Below are 20,171 nucleotides of genomic sequence, written 5' to 3'. Positions count from 1 at the left end.
GGCGATTGAGGGGGAGGCTGAGATAGTGGTGGCGCTGGATGCGGGGAAGGCCTTCGATAGAGTGGAGTGGGGGTACTTATGGGAGGTGTTGGGGAGGTTTGGATTTGGTGAAGGGTTTATTAGATGGGTGAGGCTGCTTTATGAGGCCCCGATGGCGTGTGTGGCTACGAATGGGAGGAGGTCGGAGTACTTCCGGCTTTACCGAGGGACCAGGCAGGGTTGCTCCCTGTCCCCCTTGTTGTTTGCATTGGCAATCAAGCCGTTGGCGATGGCGTTGAGGGATTCAGGGAGGTGGAGGGGTTTGATGCGGGGTGGGGAGGAACATAGGGTGTCGTTGTATGCCGATGACCTGCTACTGTATGTGGCGGACCCGGTGGGAGGGATGCTGGGGATGATGGAGCTGCTAGCTGAATTTGGGACCTTTTCAGGCTATAAACTAAATTTAGGCAAGAGTGAGGTGTTTGTGGTGCACCCTGGGGACCAGGAGAAGGGAATTGGTAGGCTCCTGCTTAGGAGGGCAGGGGAGAGTTTTAGGTACCTGGGGGTGCAGGTGGCCAGGGACTGGGGGACTCTTCACAAGCATAATTTCACCAGCCTTGTGGATCAGATGGAGGAGGTGTTCAAGAGATGGGACATGCTGCCATTGTCGTTGGCGGGGAGGGTGCAGTCCGTCAAAATGACGGTGCTGCCGAGGTTCTTGTTCCTCTTTCAGTGCCTGCCCATCTTCATCCCCAGGACCTTCTTTAGGAGGGTGACTAGCAGTATTTTGAGGTTCATGTGGTCACATGGAACTCTGAGAGTGAAGAGGGTTTTCCTGGAGCGAGGGAGGGATGGAGGCGGGCTGGCGCTGCCCAACCTTTTGGGGTACTATTGGGCGGCCAATGTGTCAATAGTGCGTAAATGGGTGATGGAGGGTGGGGGGGGCGGCGTGGAAAAGAATGGAGATGGCGTCTTGTAGAGGTACAAACCTGGGTGCCCTGGTAATGGCGCCGTTGCCGCTCTCTGCTAAGAGGTATACCACGAGCCCGGTGGTGGCGGCGACCCTAAGAATCTGGGGACAGTGGAGAGGGCATCGGGGGAAACAAGGGGCTCGATGGAGGCTCCATTAGGTGGAAATCATCGGTTCATCCCGGGGAACACTGATGGGGGATTTAGGGGTTGGCAAAGGGTGGGCATCAGTAAATTGAGGGACCTGTTTATTGGCGGGAGGTTTGCGGGCCTGGGGGAACTGGAAGATAAATTTGGGCTCCCCCAAGGGAACATGTTCAGATACTTGCAGGTAAAGGCGTTTGCTCGGCGACAGGTGGAGGAATTTCCTTTGCTGCCCTCGCGGGGGGCGATGGACAGAGTGCTTTCGGGGGTGTGGGTCGGAGAGGGGAAGGTGTCTGACATTTATAAGGTAATGCAGGAGGTGGAGGAGTCGTCAGTGGAGGATCTGAAGGCTAAATGGGAGGGGGAACTAGGGGAGCAGATAGAGGATGGGACTTGGGCGGATGCCTTGGAGAGAGTCAACTCTTCCTCTTCCTGTGCGAGGCTTAGTCTCATCCAATTTAAGGTGCTGCATCGGGCACATATGTCTGTGACTCGGATGAGTAGGTTCTTTGGGGGTGAGGACAGGTGCACCAGGTGTTCGGGGAGTCCAGCGAATCATGCCCATATGTTCTGGGCATGCCCGGCACTGGAAGAATTCTGGAAGGGGGTGGCGGGAACGGTGTCGAGGGCGGTTGGATCCAGGGTCAAACCAGGTTGGGGACTCGCGATTTTTGGAGTTGCAGCGGAGCCGGGAGTGCAGGAGGCGAAAGAGGCCGGTGTCCTGGCCTTTGCGTCTCTAGTAGCCCGGCGGAGGATCTTGATGCAGTGGAAAGATGCGAGGCCCCCAAGTGTGGAGACCTGGATCAGTGACATGGCGGGATTTATAAAATTGGAGAGGGTCAAATATGCCCTGAGAGGATCAGTACAAGGGTTCTATAAACGATGGCAACCTTTTCTGGACTTTCTGGCTCAAAGATAGGTATCTTGGTCAATAGCAGCAGCAACCCGGGGAGGGGTGGCGGGGGGGGGGGGGGGGGGGGGGGGGTGTTCTGTATTGTTTCTATTTTTTTCTATGGTTATTTAACTTAATATTGTGTTAATTTAAGTTGTTGTTAATATGTTTTGTTGTTCATTGAGGATGGGCGAATGTTTATGACTGTTATCATTATTGTTATTGTTGGTATTTTATTGCGGTTCGTTGCTGTTATGTAAATACAAAATTTTTCAATAAAAATAATTTTTTTTTAAAAGGAAGACTAAAAGTGTAGGATACAACATGAACAATGAAAAAGCAGTGATTAGATGACAAAGGAGATTGGCAGGGTGTTTCTCAACAGCCGTGTTGGCGAGATTGAGGCTTGTATTTAACCGCACTTAGTGTCAAAAATGTGCCCTCACGAGCTTTTCTCGCCATTACTGGCCGTCACACCATCTAATTCGCCAGACTCGCACCGTGTCACCGCTGCTTTCAAAATGCTGAAGTAGACAGAAATCAAGATTGGGGGAGGTTGGGACTTCTGCAAGTATGGGAAAGAATTGCCTGCAACAAGTTTGTTTCAGACCTACCTTCTATTAGACAAAGGTCATATTTTCCCACTCGCACTATTTGAAGAGGAACTAAAGCATTCTCCTAGTGACCCGAATAATATTTGTCCTTCGAACCACATTACTGAAGCAGATGATTTATTTCATTGCTGTTTATGGGATTTGCTATGCACAAATTGTCTACCTCATTCCTCCATTACAACAGTGACTGCATTTCAAAGTATTTCATTAAATGTGTAGTGCTTCAGGAAGCCATGACGTTGTGAATGGAGATATCTAAATGCACGGTTTTCATTCACTTTCTTATTTTTAAATTTTCTTTAGGCATATGGACTGGAACCGCATTCACCTAGACTTCAGCAGCATCTCAGCTAATGCTTTAAATAGAAGGAAACATAAGTCGCAACTAACATTTCAAAGGAAAGTGGGTGAATATTTGAAAATAGCGTTAAATGGGAAAAGGAATGGACTAAGTATTTAGCTCTTTCACAGAGCTAACACAGGTGAGATGGCCTGACAGGTTCAATGATTCTGTAATATTTGTATATAATTTGTCACAGAGCTGACAGGGCGGGGAGGGGGGAGGATGTGCCATGAAATGTCTTTTTTCAGCCATCATTTATCAGGCATGGATGGGATCTTGGAAAAATTTATCTTTGGACACACCTATTCAAATTGCAGATCGAAATAAGATCCGTGCGTGCTTATCAAAGGACCACAGAGCTGATCCCAGGACTGTCCCATCAGTCTCCACCCCACACTTACCTTTGTCACATCGGGACTTGCGAATCCCCAATTGTGTGGGGCTGCAGCCCACAGTTTGGAAACCCATTTTTTAACCATCATTAAGAGTGCCAAGCAGTAGGAAATTTGAACAATCAATGAAAAATTGGAATGAAATATAAATCATGAAATTCTAAAAATGTACAGCAGTCAACTTCTGAAAGAGAAAGATTAAATTGGATCCCACTCCCAAGCATTAACTTTTTCTTTCATCTGGTGGCTAACCTATTTGCACTTTTTTTCTGTTCATTGATAGAATTATTAGTGAAATTATTTCATACATAATGCAAACAAATGTAGGCATTTCAATAGCCATTCATTCATGCTGTGTTAAGGTGACCTATTCATTGGAGGACAGCAAGGCTAGTTGAAGGGAACCTCTGAGAAAAAGGGTGGTAAGTGAATTCATTGTTAGGTCAGCCAGTTATGGGAAGCTGGGAGCAAGTTGGAGTTTAAGACCTTGGAGACTTGCCCATCTAGAGGTCAAGCACTTGGCTTCCTGCTCACTCGCGAAACAGAAAGACATGAGTTAGGGATTTCCTTGGAGGTACTGCTGCTGGAACTTTGTTGGGACTGCATATAAGTGGGATTTCTGCTGCACTTCTGTTAACGTTACGACACAGGAGTGGAAGCGGCAGCAAAGAAGTTCATGTCTGCGCCTTGTCGTTATGAGAACTGGTAAGGATTCCAGACCTAGAGAATGACAGGTCTCTTATTTAAGTTCAGAGTTAACTGTTTAAGAAAATGCTCTTGTTAGATGAATACAGTTAGTTGCTGACAAATACATTGGAATATTTGTTATCTATATGTCATACAATATGTATGGAGTTAAGTCGAAGTATTGTGACTATACTGTTTATCGACTTAGTGTTTGTTGTAAAATATCATGCAGCCATTTGAAAATGAAAAAATGAAAATCGCTTATTGTTACAAGTAGGCTTCAAATGAAGTTACTGTGAAAAGCCCCTAGTCGCCACATTCCGGCACCTGTTCGGGGAGGCTGTTACGGGAATCGAACCATGCTGCTGGCCTGCTTGGTCTGCTTTCAAAGTCAGCAATTTAGCGTTGTGCTAAACAGCCCCTTCTGTGCTAAACAGCCCCTTTCCAGCAGTATTTCCAGCAGTATTTAAAACATTACCCAAATCGAGTTTTGGAGACTGTGCGCCTGTACAGGTAGAGTACCTTAAATCCGGCTACGGAAAACCGACGGCATCTGAAACAACATTTTTCCCCTGCGCTCCCCTGCGCTCCAGCGAATCTTGACCCCACCCAACCCACCCCAGAAAGGCTTTGATTGGCTTCATGCGCCAGACATTTCCCACTCTCCAGCAAACCTTGACCCCACCAACCGAGTGCAGATGTGGCACAGAGGATTGAATTCACCTAGGAAGAACAAAAGACTCTTGTAGAATCCAATGAGGGGAGGTGGTGGAGTAGTGGTATTGTCGCTGGACCAGTGATCCAGCAACCCAGGATAATGTTCTGTGCTCCCACGTTCGAGTCCCATTGTGGCAGATGGTGAAATTTGAATTCAATACAAATCTGGAATTAAAAGCCAAAAATTTGACCATGAAACCCTTGCTGATTGTCGTAAAAACCCATCTGCTTCAAAAACGTTCTTCAGGGAAGGAAATCTACCATCCTTGCCCGGTCTGGCCTACATGTGACTCTAGACTCGCACAGTGATGCGGTTGACTCTTAACTGCCACCCACTGAAATGGGGGGGGGGGGGGTCTTCGATCTGTTCCCCCAGTTCCCCCTCCCACTTAGTTTTCAGCTCCTCTACTGACGCCTCCTCCGCCTCCTGCATAACCTTGTAGATATCAGATATCTTCCCCTCTCTGACCAAGACCCCCGAAAGCACCCTGTCGCTCATCCCCCTCGCGAGAAGCGAAGGGAATCCCTCCACCTGCCGCCTAGCAAATGCCTTTACCTGCAGATACCTGAACATGTTCCCCGGGGGGAGCCCAAATTTCTCCTCCAACTCCCCCAGACTCGCAAACCTCCCATCAATAAACAGGTCCCTCAGCTGTCTGATGCCCGCTCTGTGCCAACCCTGAAATCCCCCATCAATGTTCCCTGGGACGAACCTGTGGTTCCCCCTTAACGGAGCCTCCATCGAGCCCCCCACTTCTCCCCTATGTCGCCTCCACTGCCCCCAAATCTTGAGGGTAGCCGCCACCACCGGACTCGTGGTATACCTCGTATACCTGGTCCGCCACCTTCAAGTGGGTCTCTTGAAGAGAAAATACCCTAGTTCTCTTAACCGGCCCATTCAGCCCCCTCACATTCCAGGTAATCAGCCGGATCAGAGGGCAACCTGCCCCTCTCCCCCGCCAGCTAGCCAGCTCCCCCCGGATCACTGCTTTCAGAGCCTCCCAGACCATCCCCACCCGGACCTCCCCCGTGTCGTTGGTATCCAGATACCCCTCAATACTTCCCCGGACCCTCCTACACACCTCCTCATCAGCCAGCATCCCCACATCCAGGCGCCGGAGCGGGCGCTGGTCCCGCGCCTCCCGCATCTCCAGATCAACCCAGTGCGGAGCATGGTCTGAAATCGCTATGGCCGAATACTCTGCATCCTGCACCTTCGGGATCAATCCCCTGCTCAGGACGAAAAAATCTATTCGGGAATAGACCCTATGGACATGGGAGAAAAAGGAATACTCCCGCGCTCTCGGCCTCCCAAACCTCCAGGGATCCACCCCTCCCATCTGGTTCATAAACCCCCTCAGCACTTTGGCTGCCGCCAGTCTCCTACCCGTCCTTGAACTGGACCGGTCCAATGGGGGATCCAGCACTGTGTTGAAGTCTCCCCCCATGATCAGGCCCCCCGCCTCCAGGTCCGGAATGCGGCCCAACAAGCGCCTCATGAAGCCGGCATCATCCCAATTCGGGGCATATACATTAACCAGCACCACCTTCTCTCCTTGCAGCCTACCCTTCACCATAATATATCTGCCCTCCTTGTCCGACACCACCTCAGCCGCCTCGAACGCCACCCTCTTCCCCACCAGAATCGCTACCCCCCAGTTCTTCGCGTCCAATCCTGAGTGAAAAACCTGCCCCACCCACCCCTTCCTCAGACGAACCTGGTCCGCCACCTTCAAGTGGGTCTCCTGGAGCATAGCCACGTCCGCCTTCAGCCCCTTCAGATGAGAAAATACCCTAGTTCTCTTAACCGGCCCATTCAGCCCCCTCACATTTTAGGTAATCAGCCGGATCAGAGGGCAACCTGCCCCTCTCCCCCGCCGGCTAGCCATAGCTTATCGACTGCTCGCCCCAGGCCAGCTCACCCCGCCTGACCCGTTCCCCATGGCGATAACGCCTCTCCTCTACCCCCCCGGCCCACACCAGCTCCTTCCTGGCCATTCCAGCAGCAACCCGGTATCCCCCCCCCCCCCCCCCCCCCCCCCCCACCCCCCCACCCCAGGCTAGGACCCCTCCTAGCCGTGACGCACCCTCCATGGTACTTCCGTGAGTCAGCTGACTTCTGCTGACCCAGCAGCTCCCGCCAAAACCCATCTCCTCCCGGCATGGGGTCATCCCCCTCTTGCCACACCTCCTTGGCACCGCTTCAGCGGGGGAAAGAAAACCAATGAAGGCCACGCCCCCACCTCCAGCTCCGCCCCCCCGCCCCGCAGCGCGGACATCCAGAGGAAAGCCCGCGCTTTCACACTGCCACACCTCACCCTTCTGATGCAGCTCCTCAAAATCCAGTTTCACCCCAACCCCCAGCCCCGTACAGAAGAGAACATATAAAGCACATACCCCCAACGTTCCCCACATACCCCACACCCATACCCAACAGACAAACCCACCTGGAAACAGAGCAAAAAGAAAACCAGCAAAAAATAACACCTGTCAAAATTGAAGAACAGCAACAGCGAAAACAGCACGGCCATAGTGTGTCCCCAGACCCTAGTTCGAGTCCAGCTTCTCCGCCTGTACAAAGGCCCACGCCTCCTCCGGGGACTCGAAGTAGTGGTGCCGGTCCTTATATGTCACCCACAGACGCGCAGGCTACAGCATTCCAAATCTGACCAGCTTGGGATGTAGCACCGCCTTCGTCCGGTTGAACCCGGCCCGCCGATTTGCCACCTCCGCACTCCAGTCCTGGTAGATTTGCACCACCGAATTCTCCCACTTGCTGCTCCTCTCTTTCTTGGCCCAGCGCAGCACACACTCCCGGTCACTAAATCGATGGAACCGCACCAGCACCGCCCGCGGGGGTTCATTTGCCTTCGGCCTCCTGGCCAGCACTCTGTGAGCTCCCTCAAGCTCCAGGGGCAAATGGAAGGACCCCACTCCCATCAACGAGCTCAACATCGTGGTCACGTACGACGGGAGATCCGACCCCTCCAGCCCCTCCGCCAGGCCCAGGATCCTCAAATTCTTTCGCCTCGTGCGAACGTCCAGCTCCTCCAAGCGGTCTTGCTACTTCTTGTGAAGTGCCTCGTGCAACTCCACTTTCCCCACGAGGACCACGGCCTCCTCCTCCCTCTCAGCGGCCTGCTGCTGCAACTCCCGGATAGACACCTCCTGTGCCGCCTGGGTCCCAAGCAGCTTGTTTGTAGTTGCATTCAGGGAGTCCAGCAACTCAGCCTTCAGCTCTGCAAAACAGCGCAGAAGAGAGGCTTGCTGCTCCTGCGCCCACTTCCACCAGTCCTCGGGTGTTCCGCCGGCCGCCATTTTGTCTTTCTTCCCCTGCTTTTCTTGGGGAGCTGCTGCAGCTTTTTCCTTTGCCCCACTCCGGGTGAGCACCATAAATTATGGGGAATGCTCCTCTAGACACCTTCCCCCACTGGGATTCGTCGGGACAGCGTCGACTGCTGCTAGAATTCAACTTTCATAAAGGCCCTCAAGTCAGCTTGAGACCTATAAGCTGGCCCTTCCCCCGCTTGTTGGGGAGGATATTTTAAGAGTTGCGATATCTCCTGCAACAAGACTTATAACCAATTGCCAATGCTAAAATAGAATTCCTCAATGTTTTAAGGTTCCTCCTCGGCTTCCATAGGTGATATTAATATAATATAATAATAACAACATTAATCAGGCCACATGTCATGCGTTGACTGATACTGCAGCCTTGTGGATAGCACAATTGCTTCACAGCTCCAGGGTCCCAGGTTCGATTCCAGCTTGGGTCACTGTCTGTGTGGAGTCTGCACATCCTCCCCGTGTGTGTGTGGGTTTCCTCCGGGTGCTCCCCCACAGTCCAAAGATGTGTAGGTTAGGTGGATTGGCCATGATAAATTGCCCTTAGTGTCCAAAATTGCCCTTAGTGTTGAGTGGGGTTACTGGGTTATGGGGATACGGTGGAGGTGTTGACCTTGGGTAGGGTGCTCTTTCCAAGAGCCGGTGCAGACTCGATGGGCCAAATGGCCTCCTTCTGCACTGCAAACTCTATGATAAGCAGCAGGTTACGGCTTTGTTTTGCACATATTTCAAGTCCGGGGCCTCATTACTCCCCCATTCCCATCGCCATGTCACCCTGTGAGCTACCGCAGATAACCCCACTGCCTTCATGTATTGCAAGGGTTTCTACTTTGTTACTGTGCAACCGCATGATCAACATGCAAATTTGTGCATTCTTTGTCACTGGCATGACACTTTTTTTTATCTTGTGGCAGTTCTCCAATCACCTACCACATCTCCTCATTTTACTTCTGTACAGTGAGAGTTTGACTGCTTGGAGACAAACTGCCTCCTGCAAACATGGATAATGACTTCTCAGCAATTCATGATCACTGGTTGAATTGCACTACAGTCAAATCCATGGCATTACTAGAACCCTCATCAAACACTTGTGTTCGGTGAATCTCATCGTGCAGACCCCTCTAACCATGGGTGTGATCTAACCAAAATAAAACAGGGTGCCGTTCAGGGTGGGATTAGCGGGATTGATGCTTGTAACGCCAGGAACGACCACGCTATCTACTGGCACGCTGCCCTGTTTTTGTGCCCTGGCAGGGAAACAGCCCGGCCGAAGCTGTACTTAGCCACATTTCCTGTACTGAGGAGCTCCGACGAGCGGGAGGGGATCGGGACGCCATTTTGAAATGGCGCCCAGATCTCCCTGCCCCCCCCCCACCCCCACCCCGAACTCTCCCAATGCCCCATCTCTCACGTCGAGGGGGGGGGCCTGCACCCCTTCACATATGGGCAGGGCACCCCGAGACCTGGATCCCTGGTGTGGGCACAATGCCAGCCTGGTACCTTGGCAATGCCAGGCTGGCATCTGGGTGGCATTGCCAGTTGCCCATGTGGCACTGCCAGGGTGCCATGCTGGCAATGCCAAGGTGACACCAGCAGTACCAGAGTGCCAACCTGTCCAGAGACCAAACACCCGGGGGCTTCCGATTGCCTGGGAGACCCTCAGGTACTGTTCCACCTGGTCCCCATTTGTGGGTACCAATACTGAATGCATGCAGTCCCAACTAAGTAGATGCTGGGTGGCCTGTCGGTCCAGAGAAGGCAGAGGTAAGTCAGCTTCTAAGACAGCTTTGTTCTGTGGGTGAGATCCAGATCTGGTTCGGTCTCGTTAGGCGTAGGCTTAGGGGAAGCCTCTCCCAGCATCTATCATCTAACACCAACCTATTCTAATCCCATTTTCCACAATACCCTGAAATGAAATGAAAAATCGCTTATTGTCACAAGTAGGCTTCAAATGAAGTTACTGTGAAAATCCCCTAGTCGCCACATTCCGGCGCCTGTCCGGGGAGGCTGTTACGGCTATTACCCTGATGAATCTCCTCTGCAATGACATCCTTCCTATAGTATGGCAACCAGAAATGCTCACAGTACTCAAGCTGTGGCTTGATGAGCATTCAATACAGCTCCATCATAACCTCTCTGTTGTTATATTTTATGCCCCCCAAATGTCTTCTTAATTACATTATCTACCTGTTCTGCTGCCTTCAGGAATCTTTGGACATGCACCCCAAGGTCCCTCAGTTTATTGTGTATTCCCTTGCCTTGTTAGTCCTCCCAAAAGGCATCACCTTACACTTTTCAGGGTTAAATTCCATTTGCCACTGCTCTGCCCCTCTGACCAGCCTGTCTATATCAGTGTTCTTCAAAGTCGGGGGCGCGACCCGCGGGTGGGTCGCGGGCGAGTGTCGGCAGGGTTGTGGAGCGTTGTCCGCGACGCTCCCGATCGCGCAACACCCTGCGCAGCAGCCGGCTTTTCATAACACCGGCTGCAAGCGGCACGATGATCGGCGCGCATGCACAGAAAATTCGTCCGCAATAAGCATGCGGCTTGATGATCGCCGCAAATGCACATGCGCGCCGGTAATGGGGCACGCATGCGCAGTGCGGCCGCTAATTTTTTTTTAATAGGTTGCAGCTTTTTGTTTTACAAGCTCTGTAGTGGTTTTTATTAATTTCTTCATTTATTTTATTCATTTAATTTAGATTTTTTTTCATTTATTTTATTCATTATTTTTTTTACAAGTTCGGGGAGGGGGGGATTTATTCATTTTTTTCATTTATTTTACTCATTTTCTTTTAAATTTTTTGTTACATGTTCGGGGGGGCTTTTATTTGATAAAATTTTACATGAAAAAATTCAGAATATTGGACAGATGGAGACTCCTTTCCGACACCAGAAGGCTTCACCTTCATCCAACAGGTTCCATTCGAGGAGCGTGTATGCGGACCAAAGGGACCCAAAACCATATTCTCCATTTTTGTCAGCAGCAGACAAGGTAGGAGAAAATGGTGGGTTGCGCAGTGCGGCCAGCGTGGGTCGCGAAGGTCGGCCGGGTTGGGTCCCGAAGGTTGGCTGGCCGGTTGGTAAAAATGGGTACCCGGAAAAAAAGTTTGAAGAACACTGGTCTATATCATTCTGTAATCTGAGGCTTTCCTCCTCACTTTTTACCACACCACCAATTTTTGTGTCATCTGTGAACTTACTGTTCATACCTCTCCACAATGCGCCTAGATCATTAATGTACACTGAGGAAAAAGGAATCCACCACCAATCCCCCAGATCTTTTTCCAGTAATTCCATACTGTTGATGTTAGACTCACTGGTCTGTTATTATCTGATTTTGTAGGACTTCCGGTTGCGGCTATGCCTGGGTAGGTTGCACGGTCGGCAGCTCCCGCCGATAACGGACTTTCGGGCCTTTTTAAGGAGCCCCAGCGGCATTTGGTCAACAATTCCAGGTATGGGAAGGTAGCAGTGAGGGTCCCCCAGCACTGTATGGAGTGGACTAGGAGCGGATCGGTCAAAAAAGTGGCCCGAAAAAACAAGTTGGCGGTGGGCGGAGATCAGGCAGCGTGGGCCCAGTGGTCTTGGGAGCAGCAGGAGTTTTTAAGAAGCTGCTTTGCTGACTTGAAGGCAGAGATGTTGGCTCCTATGAAGGCATCGATTGAAAGGTTGGTGGAGACCCAGAAAATGCAGGGGACGGCATTCAAGGAGGTGCAGCAGAAGGGCTCTGACAATGAGGATGAGATTCTGGGCCTGGCGGTTAGAGTGGAAGCGCATGAGGCGCTATACAAAAAATGGCAGGAGAAGCTTGAGGATCTGGTGAATAGGTCAAGGAGGCAGAACCTGCGGAATCTGGGTCTCCCTGAAGGCATGGAGGGGTCGGATGCTGGGGCGTATGTGGCCACGATGCTGAGTACGCTGATGGGTGCGGGGGCCTTCCCGAGGCCCCTGGAGCTGGATGGAGCGCACAGAGTCCTGGCCAGGAGGCCGAGGGCGAACGAGCCGCTGAGGGCGATGGTGGTGAGGTTTCACCGCTTCACCAACAGGGAGTGTGTTCTGCGATGGGCAAAGAAGGATCGGAGCAGCAGGTGGGAGAATACCAAGATCCGTATTTATCAGGACTTGAGTGCAGAGCTGGCCAAGAAGCGGACAGGATTTAACCGGGCTAAGGCGGTGCTCCACGGGAAGGGGGTAAAGTTCGGACTTTTACAGCCGGCGAGACTGTGGGTCACATACCAGGACCGACACCGCTATTTTGATACACCGGATGAGGCGTGGACTTTCATCAAAAACGAGAAGCTGGACTCGAATTAATGGTTTGCAGTATGTTATGGGGGATGATGGTGAGGGAGAGGGGGCAATGTTTGTTTGGGTGGCGTTTATCCCCACGTTTTTTTTGGGACTGTCACCCGGTGCCCTCGGGGATTGGGGTGAGGTCGCAGTTGAGAGGAGCTGCGCCACAGTGGGTGGGGTCGGCCCAGGCAGGGAGCGTGGCTTTTTCCCGCGAAATCGTGGGGGCGGTACCCGAAGCGGGGGGGGGGGGGGGGGGGGGGGCAGTATTGTGTTTGATGACCGCATTGGTCATATGGGAGGTGGGGGGGGGGGGGGGAACGACTCTCTTTACCCCACTTTGGTGGGGGGAGGGCTGCTGATTTGGATGGGAAACCCAAAGGGGGATTGGAGGCAGAGACAGGAGCGGCTGGGGTCAGCATGAGTCAGCTGACTTACGGGAGTGCAAATGGGGGGGGGGGGGGGGGGAGGGGGGTAGGGGGAGTTAATCAGTTGCTTGGGCGGGGGGGGGGGGGAGGACTGGGCTGCTGCTGTGCTGATTGAGGGGGAGTTGATGGTAAGAGGGAGAGTCGGGGCGGGGAACCTCCGCCTGGGGGGCTGGAGAGTGTGGGATGCGAGGGCACGTGGCAGGCCTAAAAAAGGAGATGGCTAGTCGGTAAAGGGGGGTAGCCCCCGAATACGGCTGATCACATGGAATGTGAGAGGCTCGAATGGACCGTTCAAGAGGGCCCACTTAAAGGGCTGAAGGCAGACGTAGCAGGTCGCGGATCAAACCAGGCTGAGGAAGCGATGAGTGGACACGGCTGCGGTCAGAGTATTTTAGGTTATATCGTGGAATGAGGCAGGGGTGCCCTTTGTCCCCCCTGCTGTTTGCCCTGGTGATTGAGCCGCTGGCCATAGCATTGAGGGAGTCAAGAAACTGGAGGGGGTTGGTTCAGGGGGAGGGGGGGAGCATCGTGTCTCACTATTTGTGGATGACCTGCGTTTGTACATTGCGGTTCCGGTGGAGGGGATGGGGGAGGTCATGCAGATTCTTAGGGATTTTGGAAACTTCTCGGGATACAAGCTAAATGTGGGGAAAAGTGAGCTTTTTGTGGTGCATGCGAGGGGCCAGGAAAAGAGGTTGGGGGAGCTACCGCTCAAGGTGGTGGAGAGGAGTTTTCGGTACTTGGGTATCCAGGTGGCCAAGAGTTGGGGGGTCTTGCACAAGCTCAATTTAGCGTGGCTGGTGGATCAGATGGAGGAGGACTTTAGGAGGTGGGACATGTTGCCTCTCTCCCTGGCGGGCAGGATGCAGTCCGTAAAGATGACGGTCCTCCTTAGGTTCCTGTTCGTCTTCCAGTACCTGCCCATTCTCATCCCCAAATCCTTCTTTAGCGGGTAAACAGGAGTATTAAGGGATTTGAGTGGGCAAATAAGACCCCTCGGGTTAAGAGACTGTTTTTGGAGTGCGGCGGGGGGGGAGGGGGGGGGGTTGTTGGTGCTGCCGAACTTGTGTAGCTATTACTGGGCAGCGAATATATCTATGATTCGAAAATGGGTAATGGAGGGAGAGGGGGCGGCGTGGAAACGGCTGGAAGCGGCGTCCTGTATAGACACTAGCTTGGGGGCACTGGTGATGGCACCATTGCCGCTCCCGCCGACGCGGTATACCATGACCCCGGTGGTGGCAGCGACACTGAGGATTTGGGGGCAGTGGAGACAGCATAGGTGGAGGTAGGGGCCTCAGTCTGGACCCCGATACGGAACAACCAGGTAGGATAGATGGTGGGTTCCTAAGCTGGCATAGGGCGGGAATCAATGAGATGGGGGACTTGTTCATTGATGGGACCTTTGCCAGTCTGAGGGCGCTGGAGGAGAAATTTGGGCTACCCCCGGGGAACACCTTTAGGTACATGCCGGTTCGGGCGTTCATGAAAAAGCAGGTGCGAGAATTCCCACTGCAGCCTGCTCGGAGGATACAGACAAGGGTGCTCTCGGGCGTGTGGGTAGAATAGAACAGTACAGCACAGAACAGGCCCTTCGGCCCTCGATGTTGTGCCGAGCAATGATCACCCTACTCAAACCCACATATCCACCCTATACCCGTAACCCAACAACTCCCCCCCTTAACCTTACTATTAGGACAGTACGGACAATTTAGCCTGGCCAATCCACCTAACCCGCACATCTTTGGACTGTGGGAGGAAACCGGACCACCTGGAAGAAACCCATGCACGCACAGGGAGGATGTGCAGACTCCGCACAGAGAGTGACCCAGCCGGGAATCGAACTTGGGACCCTGGAGCTGTGAAGCATTTATGCTAACCACCATGCTACCGTGCTGGGTAAGGGATGGCAAGATATTGGAAATATACCAGGAGCTGCAGGAGGTGGAGGAGGCCCCGGTGGTAGAGCTGAAGGGCAAGTGGGAGGAGGAGCTGGGTGAGGGCCTGTGGGCTAACGCCCTGGGCAGAGTCAATTCCTCCGCATCTTGCACCAGGCTTAGCCTGATTCAGTTTAAAGTGGTGCACTGGGCACATATGACAGGGGCGAGAATGAGTACGTTTTTTGGGGTAGAGGACAGGTATGTGAGGTGTTCAGGGAGTCCAGCAAACCATGTCCATATGTCTGTGTGGAGTCTGCACGTCCTCCCCCTGTGTGCGTGGGTTTCCTCCGGGTGCTCCGGTTTCCTCCCACAGTCCAAAGATGTGCGGGTTAGGTGGATTGGCCATGCTAAATTGCCCGTAGTGTCCTAATAAAAAGTAAGGTTAAGGGGGGGGTTGTTGGGTTACGGGTATAGGGTGGATACGTGGGTTTGAGTAGGGTGATCATGGCTCGGCACAACATTGAGGGCCGAAGGGCCTGTTCTGTGCTGTACTGTTCTATGTTCTGGACATGCCCGGCACTTACGGAATTTTGGAAGGGCTTTGCAAAGGCTCTGTCCAAGGTCTTGGACACTCGGGTAAAACCGAGCTGGGGGATAGCGATATTTGGGGTATCGGACGATCCGGGAGTGCAGGAGTCGAAAGAGACCGGAGTTCTGGCCTTTGCCTCCTTGGTAGCCCGGAGAAGGCTCTTGTTAATGTGGAGGGACACGAAACCCCCAAGCGTGGAGGCTTGGGTCAGTGACACGGCTGGTTTTCTCAGGTTGGAGAAGATAAAGTTAGCCTTGCGAGGGTCTTTGCAGGGGTTCTCCAGGCGGTGGCAACCATTCCTTGACTTTCTCGCGGAACGTTAGGTGGAGGTCAGCAGCAGCAGCAAACTGGGGGGGGGGGGTGGAGGGGGGGGGGGGGGGGCGGGCGGGGGGGGGGGCAGGGGGAGGAGGGGCAGAGGGGCGGGGGGTTGATTTCATGTTATTTGTAAGGGCGGATCCCCCACTTTGTTTTGTTTGGTACATTTTTTTAGTTGGTTCGAGGGTTAAGTTGTTTTTGTTGATATATTGCTTTGTTCTATTTGCATTATTTTCTCTTTTGTAGTGTTTTGTTAAAATTATTGAAAAATCTGGAATAAAAACATTTAAAAAAAAAAAGAGGGGCAGCCGCTGGCGCCCGGGCAGAGCCAATTGGCGCGTGCTCTTGGTGGCTGGGGCGCATGCTCATGCCAGGTGATGTCACCAAGCGTCAGCGTGCACGTGCGCGCGTGCCCGTCAAGCCTAGGGAGAGCAAATCTCAGCCTTTCACTGTCTGGAAGGCGGCAGCATCTTGTAACAAACCACATTATTTTCTTTAATTGTCATTTGCCTTTAGGCCACGGGAATGTAAATGTCAACTCCTGATTTGAATAAACTTCTTCATGAAAGATACATGGCAACATTTTTTAAATCTGATTTTGTTCCCCTCTACATTCCTTAATGAATAATGGTACCACATTAGCTGTTCTCCAGTCCTCTGACACCTTTCCTGTGGCGAGAGAAGATTTGAACATTAGTCTCCTCTCTTGCTTCACACAACAGGCTAGGATACATCCCATTTGGGCCTGAGGATTCATCCACTTTTAAGCTCACTAAAACCACTAACAGCTCCTCCCACTCAATGTCATGTTTCCTGCTTTCTATATCTACATCGTCCTTCTCCATAGTAAACATGGATGCAAAATACTCATTTAATATCTCACCTACGTCTTTCGGCTTCACACATAGGTTGCCACTTTAAAAAAAATATATTTTTATTCTCCATTTTCACATTTTCTTCAAGATTTGCACCCCACCAACAAACAGTAAACAGTAAATGGGCAGCACGGTGGCGCAATGGGTTAGCCCTGCAGCCTCACGGCGCCGATGTCCCAGGTTCGATCCCGGTTCTGGCTCACTGTCCGTGTGGAGTTTGCACATTCTCCCCGTGTTTGCGTGGGTTTCGCCCCCACAACCCAAAGATGAGCAGGATAGGTGGATTGGCCATGCTAAATTGCCCCTTAATTGGAAAAAAAATGAATTGGGTACTCAAATTTATTTTTTAAAAAGTAAATGGTAACGAATACAATGTCAATCCCCTTATTAACAACAACAATCCCATGCTCCCACCAACCCCCAAACATTGGCCCGCATAACAATATAAGCCTCGAATAAAACAAAACAAGACATATATAGTCCACCCCACACCCCCCCCCGTAATATTCAACGCCATCCAAGACCCGAAAGAGTACCGTGAATGATACCCATGAATTGTAGACACCCCCCACTACACACAAATTCCTCCCTCCATTTCCTCTTGTAAACTCCTCACCCCAACCTCGGTTCCTTCCCCCAACTTTTCACCTCAGCTAGACTCGCTGAAACCTGTTCTACAGGCTCCAATGGCCGCAGCCCCTCCCCTCACCTCACTCCCGTTCACTGGCCGACTTAACCAACCAGCGTCGAGGCCCCCGCCCGGGTCTCCTTCCCCTTGCCCGGTCCCAGAAAAAAACAAGAAATCCCCTTTAGGACACAACCCCAGCATTCACAACCAAGCCCTAAAGAACCACCATTGCAAATGAAAGTCCCATCTCTTCCCTTGTCCAAATATATACAGCATTGACTCATTTAGTACATACACCAACACGCAGTGAAAAAATAAAGTTACATGAGGCTAAATCGGTACCAGACCCGCTCTAGTCCCAATTCTCGATTCTGCCACAGTCTTTCTGCCTTCGCTAACCCCTCCGCCGCTTCCGCTGTCCCAAAATAAAAGTCCTTGGATTTGTAGGTCACCCTCAACTTAGCTGGATATACTATGCTGCACTGCACCTTGCTGATGTACAGTGCCTTCTTCACCCGGCTGAAGGCTGCCCGCCTCCTCGTCAGCTCCACCGTAAAGTCTTGGTATATACGTATACCAGTCCAGCCCACTGCACCTCCTGCTTCTGCTTTCCCCAGCCAGGACCTTCTTCTTAACGCTGTACCTACGGAAACAAACAGTTACTACTCTTAACGGCTCACTCGACTTTGGTATAGGCCTCCACGACCTATGAGCCCGATCCAGTTCGTATCGAGAGGGATTGTTCCCCCTCCCCCAATAGCTCTGCCAACATCATGGCAAAATACTCCGTCGGTCTCGGGCCTTCCACCCGTTTGGGCAAACCCACGATCCTCAGATTCTGCCACCTGGATCTGTTTTCCAGGTCTTCCAGTTTGGCTCGCAGACCCTTGTTGGTCTCCATCACCCTTCGCAACTCCTACCCCATCGAGGTGAGTTGATCACTGTGCTGCGATAATGCCTCTTCCAGTTCCTTCAGTGTCTCACCTTGCTCCCGCACCTCTGCCGCTGCGCTCGATACTGCCGCCCTCACCAGGGCAATCGCCTCCTCCACTAGCATTTTCAATACCACCCCCATCTCCTTCTTCATCGCTTCCATGTGCTTTGTGAACTGTTTTTCAAGTTCCACAGCCATCACCTTGGTAATTTCTTCTGCCGTGAGCAATGCGGCCTCCCCTGGTGCTCCAGCCTCTGCTTTCCTTGCAGTCCCCGCGTTAACCTTTCCACTCCCCGGCGGACTTCCATTAACCACTTTTTTCACGGCTGTATTTTTCCCCCCAACTTGGACATCTTTCCTCACTGTGCCTTCTTACTGCTTTTGCAGCCTCTGGGACCGGGCATTAAGACCCCGAAAATTCCGTTCCCTAACGGGAGCCCTCCAGTGTGCAGCTGCTTCCCGCCCGCCGTCACCGGAAGTCCAGGTTGCTACTTTTGTCCCTAATGGGCCCTACTCTTTCCCTGGTTTCCCTCTTGGGCATTAATATATTTACAAACCACCTTGGGATTTTCCTTTATTTTGCCCATGAGTATTTTTCATGCCCCTATTCGCTCTCCTAATTCCTTTAGTAAGTACCCCCTGCAATTTTTATACTCCTCTAGGCATCCACTGTTTTGAGCCGCCTGAGTCTGCCAAAAGCCTCTCTTTTTTTCCTTATCCAATGTTGTATATCCATTGGCATACAGGGTTCTCTAAACATGTTGGTCCCACCCTTTACCTTTGCGGAAACCTGTTGGCATTGTACTCTCTAATTTCTTTGTGAATGACTCCCACTGCTCTGATGTGGATCTTCTAGCAGGTAACTGTTCCCAGTCCACTTTGGCCAGATCCGGTCTTATCCTATCTCAATCGGCCTTCAACTTGCAGACTCGGCACAGACAGTGACCCAAGCGGTGAAGCAGCAGTGCTAACCACTGTGCTAACCTGCCGCCCTCTTAGCCCTTTCCGTAACTACCTTAAATCTTACCGAGCTATGGGGCTGGATTCTCTGTTCTGGAGACTAAGTCCCCACGCCAGCATGAAAACGGTGGCGTTGGAAAACTACCGTAAATTGGCCACCGATTACTTGTGCCGGGGTGGGGCTATCAGCCAGACAGCGTAGAGTTCCCAGCTCTAGTTGCCGATATGGCCTGGAGAGTGCCGGGTCAATGGCCGTGCTTCATGGTGGATGCCGCTCGCGGACCCAGCCCGCGAAATAGTCTCCCCCTTTGGCCAGCTCGCACACCTTGGACCGGCCCACCACAGTGGTCCCAGCCCCGAATATGTCCTCCCTTGCCCGCGGATCGGCCCTCCCCCGACTGTGGCGGACCTGGACTGAGTCCGCATCCGCCGCACTGAGTTCCGGATGGGGAACATGTGGCCCATGCCGTCAGGAACTTGGTTGGTCGGGGATGGAGCATCACGGGTCGGGCCTCAGTCCTCGGGGATTCTCTGCCCCATCGCTGAAGGCGATTTCGGCGTCAGGGTTCGGAGAATCCAGCCCATGGTCTCTACCACATGCCCAATTTCATTCGCTAAAATTTGGGCAAAGCACCTCTCGTAGGATTTTCTACTTGCTGCCTCCTAAAACTTTCCTGAATGCATTTTTGAATCTCACCCCCTCAAAGCCTTTCACACTTTGCCTATCCAAATTAATGTTGGGAAGTTGAAATCTCCTACTATTATTAACCACTTCTGAGATTTGTCCACATATCTGCTCATCTATCTCACCCTGTTTGGGAACCTATAATGCACTCCCAGTAACGTGAATGCCACTTTTTGTATTTAGGTTCCACCCGTATGGGCTCAATTGAGGAGCCTGTTAAAATATCACCCCTCCTTACTGCAGGAATTGACTCCTTTCCCGAAACTAAAGCCTTCCCTCTTCAGCCACGTTTTCACCTGGTCGATATCCTATTCCTATACTCACTGGGACGTGGCACCAAAAGTAATCCAAATATTAGAACATTTGAGGTCCTGCTTTTTCATCTGCTTCCTAGCTCCCTAAATTCTTGCTGCAGGACTTCACCCTCTTTCCTATCTATGTTGTTGGTACAAATGTGAACCCCGACCTCTGACTGTTCACCCTCTTTCTTCAGAATGCCCAACA

At 51.9% G+C, this 20,171-nt stretch overlaps 1 protein-coding gene across 7 annotated transcripts in view; it reads left to right on the top strand.

Moving 5' to 3' along the window:
* Positions 1–20,171, top strand: part of gjc2 (gap junction protein gamma 2) — a 390,394-nt gene that overhangs the window by 232,195 nt on the left and 138,028 nt on the right. For 5 of the 7 annotated variants that reach the window (XM_038798502.1, XM_038798504.1, XM_038798506.1 and 2 more), the window contains one exon: positions 2,902–3,080. The exons of 1 other annotated variant lie outside the window; for it this stretch is intronic. The gene's annotated coding sequence lies outside the window, so the exon portion shown is untranslated. Of the gene's footprint in view, positions 1–2,901; positions 3,081–3,886; positions 4,039–20,171 lie in introns of those variants that run through there. One more of the 7 variants, XM_038798509.1, reaches the window with a different exon arrangement.

This window comes from Scyliorhinus canicula, chromosome 5 (genome assembly GCF_902713615.1).
Source record: "Scyliorhinus canicula chromosome 5, sScyCan1.1, whole genome shotgun sequence".
NCBI lineage: Eukaryota > Metazoa > Chordata > Chondrichthyes > Carcharhiniformes > Scyliorhinidae > Scyliorhinus > Scyliorhinus canicula.
This window is presented reverse-complemented; position numbering and strand designations above follow the sequence as displayed.